Source organism: Misgurnus anguillicaudatus, chromosome 22 (assembly GCF_027580225.2).
Source record: "Misgurnus anguillicaudatus chromosome 22, ASM2758022v2, whole genome shotgun sequence".
Lineage (NCBI taxonomy): Eukaryota > Metazoa > Chordata > Actinopteri > Cypriniformes > Cobitidae > Misgurnus > Misgurnus anguillicaudatus.
The window spans coordinates 14,561,066-14,575,141 of NC_073358.2; the positions used below are offsets into that span (position 1 = coordinate 14,561,066).

At 37.9% G+C, this 14,076-nt stretch overlaps 2 long non-coding RNA genes across 2 annotated transcripts; both read left to right on the forward strand.

Annotated features, from left to right (window-relative positions):
- Positions 1–1,407: 1,407 nt before the first annotated feature.
- Positions 1,408–4,513, forward strand: LOC141358945 (uncharacterized). Its single transcript, XR_012365498.1, has 4 exons — positions 1,408–1,686; positions 1,783–2,734; positions 2,817–2,938; positions 3,969–4,513. It is a non-coding gene; the product is annotated as an uncharacterized lncRNA (long non-coding RNA).
- A 5,342-nt stretch (positions 4,514–9,855) lies between these two features.
- Positions 9,856–14,004, forward strand: LOC141358787 (uncharacterized). Its single transcript, XR_012365207.1, has 3 exons — positions 9,856–11,002; positions 13,202–13,291; positions 13,429–14,004. It is a non-coding gene; the product is annotated as an uncharacterized lncRNA (long non-coding RNA).
- The last annotated feature ends 72 nt before the right edge of the window (positions 14,005–14,076 follow it).

A 14,076-nucleotide genomic window follows, 5' to 3' on the forward strand; every position in this document is an offset into this window, starting at 1 on the left:
TCACCCACGCATACTTATAACGATATGTATACGATTTTTTATATGTGTAGACATCTAAAGCACAAAAGAATAAGCAATGCTATACTTAAATCTACTTTTTTATTGAATTACATTTAATCACTACAATTCAAAAGATCTGTTTCCCCATGAAAAAGGTGGGTGTTTAAGAAAGGGTGAATTCAAATATCAAGGAAGCACCTTTTGGCTTGAGTAGACACTAAGTCTGCAGGGAAAGGAAATGTCTTAACGCCTAGCCTAGTTCCTAAACTTTTATTCTATTTATCTAAATTATTATTGTAATACCACGGCACCTTGTTTGTGGGAGATTACAGAGACTGCAAGGAAGTTATATTTGAATATCAAGGAAGACCTTTGGCGTGAGCAGACACTAAGCTACAGGGTAATGAAATGTCTTAACACCCCGCATAGGTCGTAAAGTATAGATCTATTGATCTAGATTTTTTTTTTTTTTTTGTAATACCATGACACCTTGTTTGTGGGAGATTACAGAGACTGCAAGGAAGTTATATTTGAATATCAAGGAAGACCTTTGGCGTGAGCAGACACTAAGCTACAGGGTAATGAAATGTCTTAACACCTCGCATAGGTCGTAAAGTATAGATCTATTGAACTATATTATTATTGTAAAACCATGACACCTTGTTTGTGGGAGATGACAGAGACTGCAAGGAAGTAATATTCAAATATCGAGGAAGACCCTTTGGCGTGAGCAGACACTTAGTCTGCAGGGAAAGGAAATGTCTTAACACCTCGCATAGGTCGTAAAGTATAGATCTATTGAACTAGATTATTGTAAAACCATGGCACCTTGTTTGTGGGAGATGACAGAGACTGCAAGGAAGTAATATTTGAATATCAAGGAATACCCTTTGGCGTGAGCAGACATTTAGTCTGCAGGGAAAGGAAATGTCTTAACACCTAGCCGAGTTCCTAAACTTTTATTCTATTGAACTGTACTGACGTATCAGAAGTCTTGGGGCGTGACCCAGTTAGACGACGATGACTGGCTTGGAAGGAAAGATTTACACTACAACCTTCAAGACAGGAAGACAACAGCTTATTCAATTGAGCTCCTAACCGGTACCTCTTTTTTAAAAAACCTACCTAAATACTATTACAATTATTTTATTTAACATTGTTTCTTCATCAGGTCTTCTTATTTCTTTAATCATATGTATTGATTTATTCACAGACATTATACTTAAAAGCAAAACATTCTGGCATACAATTCTAACTTATCTTTTTTACTGAATTCTTATTTCTTTAATCATGTGTATTGATTTATTCACAGACATTATACTTAAAAGCAAAACATTCTGGCATACAATTCTAACTTATCTTTTTTACTATCTTCTGATTTCTTTAAACACTCACACAGGAGAGGGGAGGCGTGAAACAACAGAGACCATAGGACACCTGGACAAACATCATTTCCTGAGTAATTTCCGGAGTAATTTCCGGATTATAAACATTTATTACCGCCATAATATTTTATTACAGGAAGCAAACAACTCATAAGGTGTTAGGTCGTAAATCAAGGCCATAAATCATAATTTTGACACATGGTAGATCATATTTTCTTCTCTTGTGCTGTTTTGCTCCATTTTACAGAACAAAATAAGTGCTGAGGTAGCACCATCCTTGTGGTTATAGTGAAAGAATGTGGTAAGATTTTGTTCATGTTTTATAAAATACAAATTATAAACATGAAGGTCAGCTACATATAAAAAAATAATCAAACATGCTTGTTTCTATCTGAAGGGTATTGAGACCAAAATAAATATTGTGCCATTCTGGACAAACAGCTGTGGACAATATGCAGTCAGAGTAGCCTATTTTCTCACACAGGTAAAGTATGCAAAGTAATACCAAACTTCTTTTTAACCTTAACAAATACTGGCAAGCCAAATATACAATGTTTATGTGAGGTACTGTGTAAATGTCTTAGGCCAGCATGCTACCATTAGATTTGTTGTTTTTGCAATTGTGTAGTGATCATATATAATTATTTCTCAGTCTCTTTATTGGAATACAACCAGAAAATACAGGAAATGTGTATGTAGTATTAAAAACAATATAAACGTATAAGCTGAAGTGTCAAGTGTTTAGGGTAAACTCTCCTTCCACTTGAGCAATAGCAGGCAACTGCAGGATCTCTTAAACCTAAATGAAATTAAATCCTAATTTCTAATTCTAATCGAATGACTTCAGTCTCCTGAAAAAAGCTCAAGATGTGTTTAGTGCCAAGTGAGTTCACACTAAATACTGACTGATGTCTGAAGAAGACATTTAGTTCTGAAAATGGTTTTGTTTTTAATTTTGTGTACATTTTTCCTGTATTTTTAGTTTGTATCTTAATAAAAAGAGTGAAAAATAAATATGGATGGACATTAAAAATTTGCTAAAACAACAAAGCTGGTGATGGCAGCACATCAGTCAATTTCTTCCAATAATGAATCATCAAGGTACAGTATTTTGTTATTTTTTATCTTAAATTATTGATATTGATAGACATTTTCTTCCAGACAGACTTATTGTTCATTTATTTTACTGGTGTAGTTAGTAATGTTATTAATGTTTCAAAACTCATTCTTGAAAGAAATCCTGGAGTGGAGAATCATTCTGAAAGTAGACCAAATCCAGGACAACACCACAGCAGTGGTTGGAAAAATGCAGCAGACAATGAGCAAGCCAAGCTGACTTTCAAAAGATGGTATGTGCCATAAAACATGCAACATTACTAGTCACTGCTGACGTTTTTACCCATGTTTATTACGGATTGTTTTTGTGTGTAGATTCGTTATCTGTTTCTTCAAAGGGGAGGCAGTTTGGGAGATGGAAAATAGGAGGATGCTACAGTTACACAGGGCGAATTTCAGCAGCTCAGTTTCACACTTGCAACTAACAATGAATTATAGTGAGTCTGTGTAAATCCCAAACATCTCAAAATTATTTTTGTGTATATATTGTATGTAATTTGTAATGTTGTAAATAAGAATGTACATTGTAAATGTTAATAGCACATAAACATTAATAGCAATTAATAGTCTATTTTTAAAACCAAAATAATGTTTGATGCTTTGGATACATATAGTATGATATACTCTACATAGTATACTTCAAGATGCCTTTAACACAAAAACCTACAATTATATCAAAGATCAATGTATAAGACAACTTACATTATTTTATGTCATAGTAAACTATTTTTATACTCTGTGTGACCTTTGCTCTCTCTGAGATGTGTGTTTTCATTTTGTAGCTGGTCAGGCTAGAAGACCAGCTGACGTACCAGTTTTGCCAGGTTGGAGGACCAGCTAAGACAGCCAACCAACTTAGCCAAGCTGGTATATGCTGGTGGGTCAGCTGGTCTTCCAGCCTGACCAGCTACAAAAGGCCAAAATCCCTCTAAAACAATCCTGCTACACCAGCCTGACCAGCTGAAAACATACTGGGAGTATTCATATTGATTTGCATTTACACATAAAATGTATTCTAATAAAGACACTGAGAAACAACCATATATGATCACTACACAATCTAATAGCATGCTGGCCTAAGACTTTTGCACAGTACTGTATGTCCACATTTACCCACCTTTACTTTGAGTGAACTGTAACAGCAACAATAATTCCATAAGCATGAAATAATAGGTAAAAGTGAGTTGTGCATGCTTTCTAGTTTTAGCACAGAATTCTGTCTCCCTTATCTTTTAAATGTTTGCTACACATATTTTGCAAGACATTTTAAACATATCGGGTAGGTTTCCCAGACAGGGAAATCTTAAAATACATCAGTGCCCTTTGTTTAACATCATAATGCACACAAGTAATGTTTTTAGTAAGGCATGTTTGTTCAAACTAGTTATATTTCATGATTAAACTGAGGCATAGTCCTGGTTTAAGCTAATCCTTGTCTGGGAAAATGTGTTCATTTCGTTGTTTTAGGTTAGAAGACAACGGAAATATTTGACATCGGAGTCCAGCAGACAGCCAGAGACACGCGCACACACACGGAGCTGAAGTACGGGAGATCAGGCACGCGCACGGGAGCTCGCGCGCGCACACACAAACACGGAGCACAGGAAAATGACAACTGTTCAATTAAAATAAAGAACTTTGTGGTAAACAATGTTTAGCGTGTCTGCTTTCATTGGTTGTAATGAAATAAAACGACGTGCTGAGGACTTTAGGCGAACGTCCCCTAAAAGTCCCGAAAGTCCGCTGACCGTCCTGCAAACGTCCTTGTGAAAGTCCGGAGGACATCCTCGCGGGGACATTTAGGGGACGTCCAGGGGACCTTTTTTTGTTAGCTGGGTGTAAGGTTATTATAACAAAACATCTTTAAAGTCTCACAAGAATGCTCTAAACATAAAAACAGGAGGTGAGTAATACATAAATTCCATAGTCATAGCCATGACCGCTGCACTTTGCATGCATTTTACTCCAGTATTGTTAACTATTTGTATTAATTTTTATGTATTCAATTATATTTATATATTTTTAAATCACAGTGTAATTGTTATTCCATGTTTAAATCACTTTTTGTAATCCTCTAAAGATAACTCAAATAATCTGACATTCAAATTAACAACTTTAATGTACTGAACCACATATGCTGTATTTTAACATGACAATCTCAATCAATGGACCATATTAAAGCATTGTAACCACAAAGTCTGACTGTGATTCTGTGAAATGCCCTTTTAAACTGAAAATATGAAGGAATATTGCTGCTCAATGTTTTAATGTGTTCACATGCAATCACAGGCCTGTTAACAGCCCTGCTTTTAACCAAACACAACACTAATCCATATATTCATCCACATCTATCTAACATTAATTCCCTTGTTTACCAGTCTCATCTCGGATAAATATATCCATTAACACTTATTTAGTGTATTTTAAGCACTACTTATTCATCTTTACATGCTAAAAGTTACAAACTTTCCCTTAACACTGTCATCCGCCATTTTAGATGCAGCACTCTTAATCAAGGCCAAACTTTATACATTTTCATGCCCCTGGCTTAAAACTACAAATGTTTCACATCACCATATTGTTTAGCATTAGCAGATTCCTGTTTTTGTCAGCTTACCTGTAAAAATACAGGAAAAAACACATTTAATAAGGAGCACTCCCCGTCTCACGTGTACTGAAGCTCATGCACTGATACTAACACACTGCTTCTATGAGCCTCATTGAGTGATTCAGTCATGTGTCTGTGAGAGCGCCCCCTGCTGACAAGCCTGAGTTCAGCAAGAGCAACTACATTTAGAGAACAGTGCAAAATCACCATACAGCATGTCACAAACCTGAAATTGTTCACACACTGAGATTATTACAAGTTTAAAATTTAAAGGGGGGGGGGCAATAAGAACCTGCCTAATTTAACCCTCTGGGGTCCGACCATTTTGGGACATTGTCAGAGGTTCTGACATGCTCTTACATTTGGTCTTTTTTCAGTTGCTTTAAAACATAATAATGGCAAGTGTCTCATACCACTGCGTTCAGCACAAACTGGTCTAAAATATTATATGAGCTACATGTATGTAAATGTTTGTATTTTTGAGAGAAAACGGTTTATGCATGGTTTTTAAAAAAGCAAAATATTTAAGTCACTGATATATGTCCACAAAACCCATACTAAACATGTTTTAACAAGACTTTCCTAAACAGAATCTAGTAGTCTAGAGTTTTTTCTTTAAAATGATGTGAAAATCACCCTGCCTACTTATTCACATAAAACAATGTATTGATTTAGAAATTGTAAGACACTTTTTGTTTAGAGGGGCTGTATGCGAGAAGGATTGATTGACAGCTAGCAAACAAAGGCTTGCATAATGAGCCTTTAGGGAGGAATCTGAGAGTGAACTACAGTAAAGAATGTGAGGACAAATGTATACATGTTTGTTTGAGGTTTATTAAGTTAACAATATAATCAAAATAGAAATGATGGTCAGTAGGACATTTTCAGTTTATTTGGAAACATACCCTATTCAAAAACTTTGTATAAACTAAGAAACTGATACACAACAGAGCTGTAAACTTCATGTGGCTCATGTACTTTATGTCCAAAAACTGTTTTTCCACTTCATAGTTTTGTACTGATGAGAGAGATGCAGACCTCTAAGAGAGTTATAAACAGCTGTTAGCATAAGTTGTCCACAGAAATACCCTTACATATATAACTGATGGGTAAATGTCACTGATACTACATTCATATAAACTATCTTGTACATAAACTAAATCTCAGATCTGCAGCGATTAGTTATATAAAAAGCTGTTTTCAGATGACTGTTTTCAGATGCCCATCCCCTTATCGTCTAGCTTCTGTTTTAAACGCATTTCTGTAAGAGCGTATGAACTTTAAAAACACATTGCATATGGCGCGTCCATGTGCGCGAGCTCGCGTCTCCGTGTAACGCGGCGCTCATAAAAACGGTGTCGCGTGTAAAGCGCAATGTATGGAATTGCTTTGCATGTAAACCATGGGTCTTCAACCGACGGAACTGCAGGGGGTCCGCCAAATGATGTTTGACCACAAGCTATTTTTTGCTAAAAATGTAAAATATATGTACAAAAGCATTACATGTCCCCTTTAAGTTGTGCACATGCGTGACCGCGAAGGCGCGCGTTCAGTTTAGCAAGCGGACCAAAATAAAATATCTGAAGATTATAAATGTACACTCAGGAAGCAGCAGTAGCGACAGAAAAGGCATCAAAAACAGGTAAATCTTATAGGCACGTGTGTCTTTCTTTCAGAAAGTTATTTTAGAATCAGTGCGACATTGTCTCATCTAAGTTATATTTCTGAACTTGGGCGGCTGTTTCACGCGGTTCAGATTTAAAGCGCTAACTCAACAGGCAAATGACACCACACCGCGTCTGCATTATAAACTTTGATAAAACTATCGCTCGCATTTAAAAATGTATGAAACGCGCACCGTGATGGTGCTTTGTGCAAGATTCATAGTTAGGTTGAAATCCGCCTCTCAAAAAGTTGCCCCAAAGAGATGCGCGCGGACTCAATGCATGTTGCCTCCTGAGTCTGATATGAAGCTATGCAGAAAATAAACCTGCGTTACTCTAACTCATACATGGGCAATATACGGCCCGGGGGCCGGATCCGGCCCGCATAGTGCTTCAATCCGGCCCTCGCGATGCACTCGCAATTTCGATGAAACTGTCATGGTTGCAGTGTTTCCCATATCTTTCCCATATATTTATCAGTGACAGAATCAACACTGGCCGCCACATAGATTTTTCATGATTCCCATTTACACTTTTTTTTTACCATTTAAAATGTCTTAATTCATTGCAGCGAGCGCTCAGCATGCCTCCTCTCTATCTCTATCTCTCCCTCTTTCTCTTTCTCTCTCTCTCTCTCTCTCTCGTTGCGGTCAGCGCCTCAACAGCGCGCGCCCCTCCCCTCTCTGTTTTACGTGCAGCGCCAGCGCGCCTCTCTCACATAACAGTAAAAAGTATTTTGATATTAACTCCACGTTCCTGCGTGTACTTTCTTTTTCGCGTTAACGTCAACAGTCACGGATGTTATAACAGAGAAGACGGCTGATCATATTCATCATGAGTCATGACTTAATGAAAGGTTAGCAGTAGTGTTTCCCACATATACCTGTTCTGGTGTGAGTCTGTGTCCGAGCTCTCTCCCTACCTATGATGCGGTATGCCCGTGCACGTAACAGCAACCGTGTATTCTCTCATATTTCTGAATTTGCAACAAATTGTCTGCGATATACAATAAAACTACCACTCGTATTTAAAATAAAAAAACGCTCATAACACAACAACACTGATGAGAAGAGCAACATTAGTACAGCCTCAATGTAAATGTATAATGATTTTTTTCAGACGATGTCGCGTTTTTAGCAGCAGTTAAAGAAAGAGCTGGTTTGATTAAACAAAGAGTTACTGGGTCGTTGGTTGTTACTGGGTCCTGTTTAGTCACTATTTTATAGACAACAGAACAGATAATATGTAAAAAAATAGCATTCAGTTATATAGTATGGCTGTGTGACAATATGGTTTGTTTCTATTTATAAAACAGTTCCAGTCCTTGATTCTGATTGGTCAATAGTTGTACTTTACTCCACTTTGCGTTGTGCCTAATTCAAAAAGGCAGCCTCTCGTGCCTTACTGATTTTTAAAATTTTAACACATTTAGTATCAGGGGGTCCCTGCTCCATGCCTCTCTCATCTAAGGGGTCCCCAGCCCAAAAAACGTTGAAGACCCCTGCTTCAATATGGAATCATTTTACAGCAAATCCCGCAGTGCAGCATTACTCAAAGTTGCCATGAAGGATACGAAAGTGAATAACTGTGTCTAACGCTGTAAAACATGTAAAAGATATCTGCCATTACGGGAGGTCACGCGGATTTGTTTGTAAATAAGCATGTAAACTTGAAATCATATTACAGCACACACTTAAAAGATACAGCAGTTCAGGCTTACTGAAAGTTATAAGTGGATATACATAAGAAGGATATAAGTGAATAACTGTATTTAACACTGTTACAGCATGCAACAGTGAAATCCGCCATTACGTGAGATCGCGTCCGTTTGTAAACAATGCGAAAGTTTTTCAATCCGAAGCGTGCAGTCTGCTGAGGTTGCTTACTGTATGTAGGCTGAACTGCACAAGCCATGAGCATATTAAGTTACATGATAGCAAATATAAATGGTATAAATTAACTGTTAACGTTACATACTTCTAATCCAGCTCCAGTGCGTCCTCCATTGTTCTTCTAAGGTAACGTTAAAGATAAATGCTTCTCTTCCTCAATGTCCAGACATAAATAAAGATATTCCTCACGTGTGTGAATAAAGTTTATAATCCAAACATGCGGTAAAAAGTCTTTAAATCTGGTCAACTTTACGCTTTGCTTATGGTTTGAACAGCTCGTGTCTTCATTACCATGTCAACAGCTGTGGGCGTGACCAAATTAAAGATAATGAAGTCAGTCAGGAAAAACGGTACTCTCTTTACTTCAATGCAGATTACATAAACAGGCATTATTTGTTTTCGATTATATTTAGCTTGTTTAAAAGTAGACATTTCAGGCTTTCTTTGGATATGTGTACCATGCTTGTGTGACGAGTATTCGCGGAGTTTCAATTGATTTTTGTTAAGTGTTTTGAGAGACAGCTGGCGGAGACAGAAATGTCTGGATGCACACCCTGTTTATTTTCTTTATTTGACAAAAACACAAAGATCTGTTGTTATGTGAATGAACACATATTAAAGAAGATCCTTTACCGTTTCAAATGATGTCAAACACGTAAGTGTATGATTATTAATGATGGAGTATTTTAAGTTGGTTCTGCCATGATAAGGAAAAAACACGTCAAAACGCGGCGCCGCGTTTTTGGACCCCAGGGGGTTAAACACTCGGGGCTACAATAACGCCAATAGAGTTTTTTTGTTCAGAAGCTAATGTAATGTTCTTCCTTTGGTGGTTTCGAGTCAATAACTTTTATAACTTTTTGCCTTGAGTGTCTATAGATGCAATCGGCAAAAGCTCTAGGACGAGTTCAGAAGTAGGTTTTTATGAACAATTCAAAATGGTGGAAAAATTTTCATGACGGAAAATGACGTCATAGGGTCCAATCGAATTATCTTGAGCTAAGGAATCAGAGGAAACAAAAATTTTGGATCAGACGTTATAAGCAAAAACGTAAGTGCAAATTTGAACTGTTGGTGGGCTTAGCGAGATTGAGATAGACTCCAAATTTGCTGTGGATATTACTTGGACTGTCCTCAATCAGTGTGCCAAATTTCATAACTTTCCTACATACAGTTCTATAGGCGGCCAATGACGGAGAAAGAATAATAATAATAATGAAACAGACAACTAATGGATACAATAGAAAATTAATTTCTCTGCTTTTTAGCCGCACAAAGATAGCATGATGATTAGCATGATTTAAAGAAAAACACCAACGTTTTTAAATATTTTACTATGTTCTTACCTTAACTTAATGAATTAATACATACTTATCTTTTTTTAATGCATGAAAAAACTGATTGGATGCCTGAGTAAAATGAGCCCACTGTAAAAAGTGATTCTGAGTTTTAGTCAGGTGGACAAGTAAAATCATGTCCTGTCAACTTGCAGTGTCTCACTACGCAATAGGATGTTTATAGCAACCTCAACTTAAAGGGAAATTGAAAACTTAAAATAAGGTGTTCATATAACAACAAAACATAGGTTCTTTCAAATTTTTGCCTCATGCGCATGTGCCAGAATCTCTACGTCATAATGACGTACTACTTTAACGAATTTGAACAAGAGGCGCCATCGCCATTTTCTGCACGAGAGGACGAGATCACTACACGAGTTGCTGATTGGAGAAAAAAGAAGACGAAGGAGCTCTTATTTGAATGACAGATGGATTTTTATAGTAAGTATACCCCGATTTGTTCTTTCTTTCATGTAAGAAAAAATAGGCTTGTTTCGTTTGCGTATTGATTTAAGACGACTTGATTGGTAAGTTAACGTTAATCAGGAGCCACACGCACATTTTTGCTAGCTATGCAGTGTTAGACACCGAGCTGTTGTCGACACGTGAGCAGAAAGAGAAGTCGTCTTTGACTAGTGTAAGTTAATGTTGGTAAATAGATAAAAACGTGTACAGTTACTTTTTAGCATGTTAATTGGTGTAAAATGGCCCAAAAATCGCATGGTTTAAAGTTTTCAGGCACCGTGCCGGATCTCCGGCATGCGGCGTTGGCTGCGAATTAAAAAAAATAATAATATTATATTAATATAATTTCGCGTTCATGCGTTCACCCACAAATAGGATGAGAGGAACACATCTTTTACTCTCAACCAAACTAAACTAGCCAATCAGAAGTAGAATGGGGCAGGTCTTTAAAGTGTGGTTGAGAGATCCAGCTGCAGGTACCGAGCGGAGACCGGAAATGTCACGTAGCAAGGAAACGTAGTCCGCAGGATGGAAAGTAAATTTATAAAGAACAGGAAAGATATGACCTAATTGATAAAGCACTTAAATAAGTGGCGCTGGGCGTGGATAGAAGGAATAGGCAGAGACAGGCAGCATTTTAGAAGAAATTAAGAGAAGCAGGTGCTTGCATTTCAAATGCTGTCTCACGATATCAATATAAAGTTGCATTTGTGTCAAAACGTTTTGCTTGCATTATAATATTCTCTACGCACATGCGTAAACGCAGGCCTCCACGTGAACCAGGGGCCTATACCATGAAGCTGGTTTAGTTGGTTAGCCAGCTTTGTTTAGGATTAGTTTGTGCAAATCCTGGGTTTTGGGTACCATGAAAATAGATTTTACCAACAAGGCCTGCACATTGGCTTGGTTTTGTCAACCTGAAACTAATCCTGTAACCCTGAGTTTGTTTAACCATTTACATGGTATGGGCCCCAGATCCCACATAATCCTAACAAAAACACACATTTGCTGATGGTTTGTGAATCTAATTTGCGTGTGTGCGTTAACGCATGCGATTACAGAATAGTATAATGACACACTCGTAGATCTGCATGTGTGTGTGAAACGCGTAGCTCTTGACTGTTATGCTTTGCCAAAAGATTAATGCAAAAAACAAATGGACTTGACTAAATTCCTGGGTGTCTGAAAAGGCAAAGTCACATCATCATTTGAATTATAAACTGTAATGTTGCCGTATCCACTTCAAATTTAGGGTGCAAAGGTTGCTTGGTGTTCAGTAATAAATAATAAATCTGTATTAAATGCCAACACTTATTATTCTATAAACATGTTTTGACCAATGGTGAATCTCATTTGTGTGCCCTATTATAACCATGCATATATGCAACCAAAGATTTTTAAATTCCTCATAGATCTATGTCACTTATTTTTACTCTTAAAGTGCACTACATTGATGTAATTACCTTTAAATGCACAAAGTGACTGAATTTGTTCAGTCTGATCATGGTTTACTTTGTGGCATATAGCCCAAACGCGATTGTTCCCGGTGACCCCGTAGCGTTGGTCTGGTTTCAAACTCAAATGGATTTGAAGTTTTTTTATTAATTCGGTGCTGTGTGTGTGTGTCTCATAATGTGGGCTTCTGCTGCTTGCAAATTAACTCTTTGAGGAGACAGTGGATTTTTAGATTTGTTGTCCTGGTTCCACACACTATGCACAAACACACTGAAGGCTCACTCTCGCTCGTATCCAAGGTAAATCATCAACACTATCATCCCTTACATGTATTATATTTAACTAAATGCATCATAATAAGCTAAAACGGATGGGCAGGTCACATTTCTTCCTGAAACAGTGCACATCCGAGTCAACATGACAGTGTCACAGTATGATTTTGTCATGTGGACTTGGGTGTGCACTGGTGTACTGAAGTCAAGACTACCTGGAGGAAGTGATCTTTGTTCGGTTGCACTCGAACCGTGCTGCATGCACACTTGTTCAGGAAGTAATGTGACCTGCGCATGCGTTTTAGCTTATTATGATGTATTTAGTTAAATATAATATATGTAAGGGATGATAGTGTTGATGATTTACTTTGGATACGAGCGATAGTGAGCCTTCAGTGTGTTCGCGCATAGCGTGTGGAATCAGGACAACAAATTTGGAAATCCACTTTCTCCTCAAAATAGTTAGTTTGCAAGCAGCAGAAGCCCACATTATACGACACACACACACCGTAAACTTGTGTTGTTCACTCAGCTGTGCATAATAGCACTGAATTAATAAAAAACCTATATATTGACCCACGTTCTGTTTTCTACCATGCGTCATGCACGTTTGTGATAACGTAATAAAGCACCAGGGTTTGACAGAAACCAGTTGAGTGTGAAATCAGACCAACGCTGCCGGGGTCGGGAACAATCGGGCTAGGAGTTCAGACCACAGCCAACAGCCCAATTTGAAACCACCCTTAGACACTCCTGGTTTAAGTGACATCAGCTGGTTACATCTACTATTAAATCTTATTTTGGTGCTGAACAAAAGGTAACAAACAACTGTTGTTGTACCACATCACTGGTAATTTATTTACAACAAAAGTATGCAAAAAGTGTACATATTTGAAATATATGTTTTTATTTTTCAAGACAGAGGGAGGGGGTGAAAGGATAAATGAAATGAAAAACAAAGGATTGAACCAATAAAGGAGGTACTTTAACCATCATATATTTTACAGACAACAAACCAAAGGATGAGGACTGCAGCATTGCTTGGGCTGCCGTGATACATGCAAGAGACTCCTTCTAAATTCATGAAGATATGCGAGGTAAGCTGAAACCTTTAAGGCAAAACAAGGGAAAATTGAACATTAGATCTCTTAATTTGCAGGGGTCTGGGGACTTTAAATTGTTTGTGAAATTGGTTTCCTTAAAAGTACCTTAATTTTCTTTTCATTCTACAAAGCCCAGTGACCATGTAGAGGATGTGATCAAGGGCGTGGGGATCGGAATCCTAGTGGTTGTGGAAAATGCGGAGCCTCTCCCAGAATTCTACAATGACGTTGCCCTGGTGATTGAGAAAGAAGTGGTGATGCGTCACCTGAGTGACATACCTAATGCTTTTCTGAACCTGATGGGCCTGGTGTACGCATTAAACCTTGACTATCCAAAGGAATTAAAATTCACTTTTGAAGCGATACAGCGCCTGTTCATTGGAGTTGGATCACACTTTTGCACCGCAAGAGTTCACTCTTTGAAGAGCAAGTTGCTGACCCAGATAGCACACGTACGTCGCGGAGATGTCTGCGCGATGTCTTGTTTTTCGTCTGGAAGACGTATTATTTAGGGCGTTTGCTCATCTGGAAGGCGTCGCCGAGACGTCCGACCCAGCTGTTTGCAAGACACCCAGCAGATCTTTACAAGATGTATGTTATTTAGAACGATGGCGAGCCGCCGTTTCCCAGATCTTTACAAGATGTTAGAACGGCAAGCCGCTCTTTCACAGATCTTTAGCAGAGCTTTAAAAGATGCGGAGCCGCTCTTTCCCAGATCTTTAGAAGAGCTTTAAAAGATGCGGAGCAGCTCTTTCCCAGATCTTTAGCAGAGCTTTAAA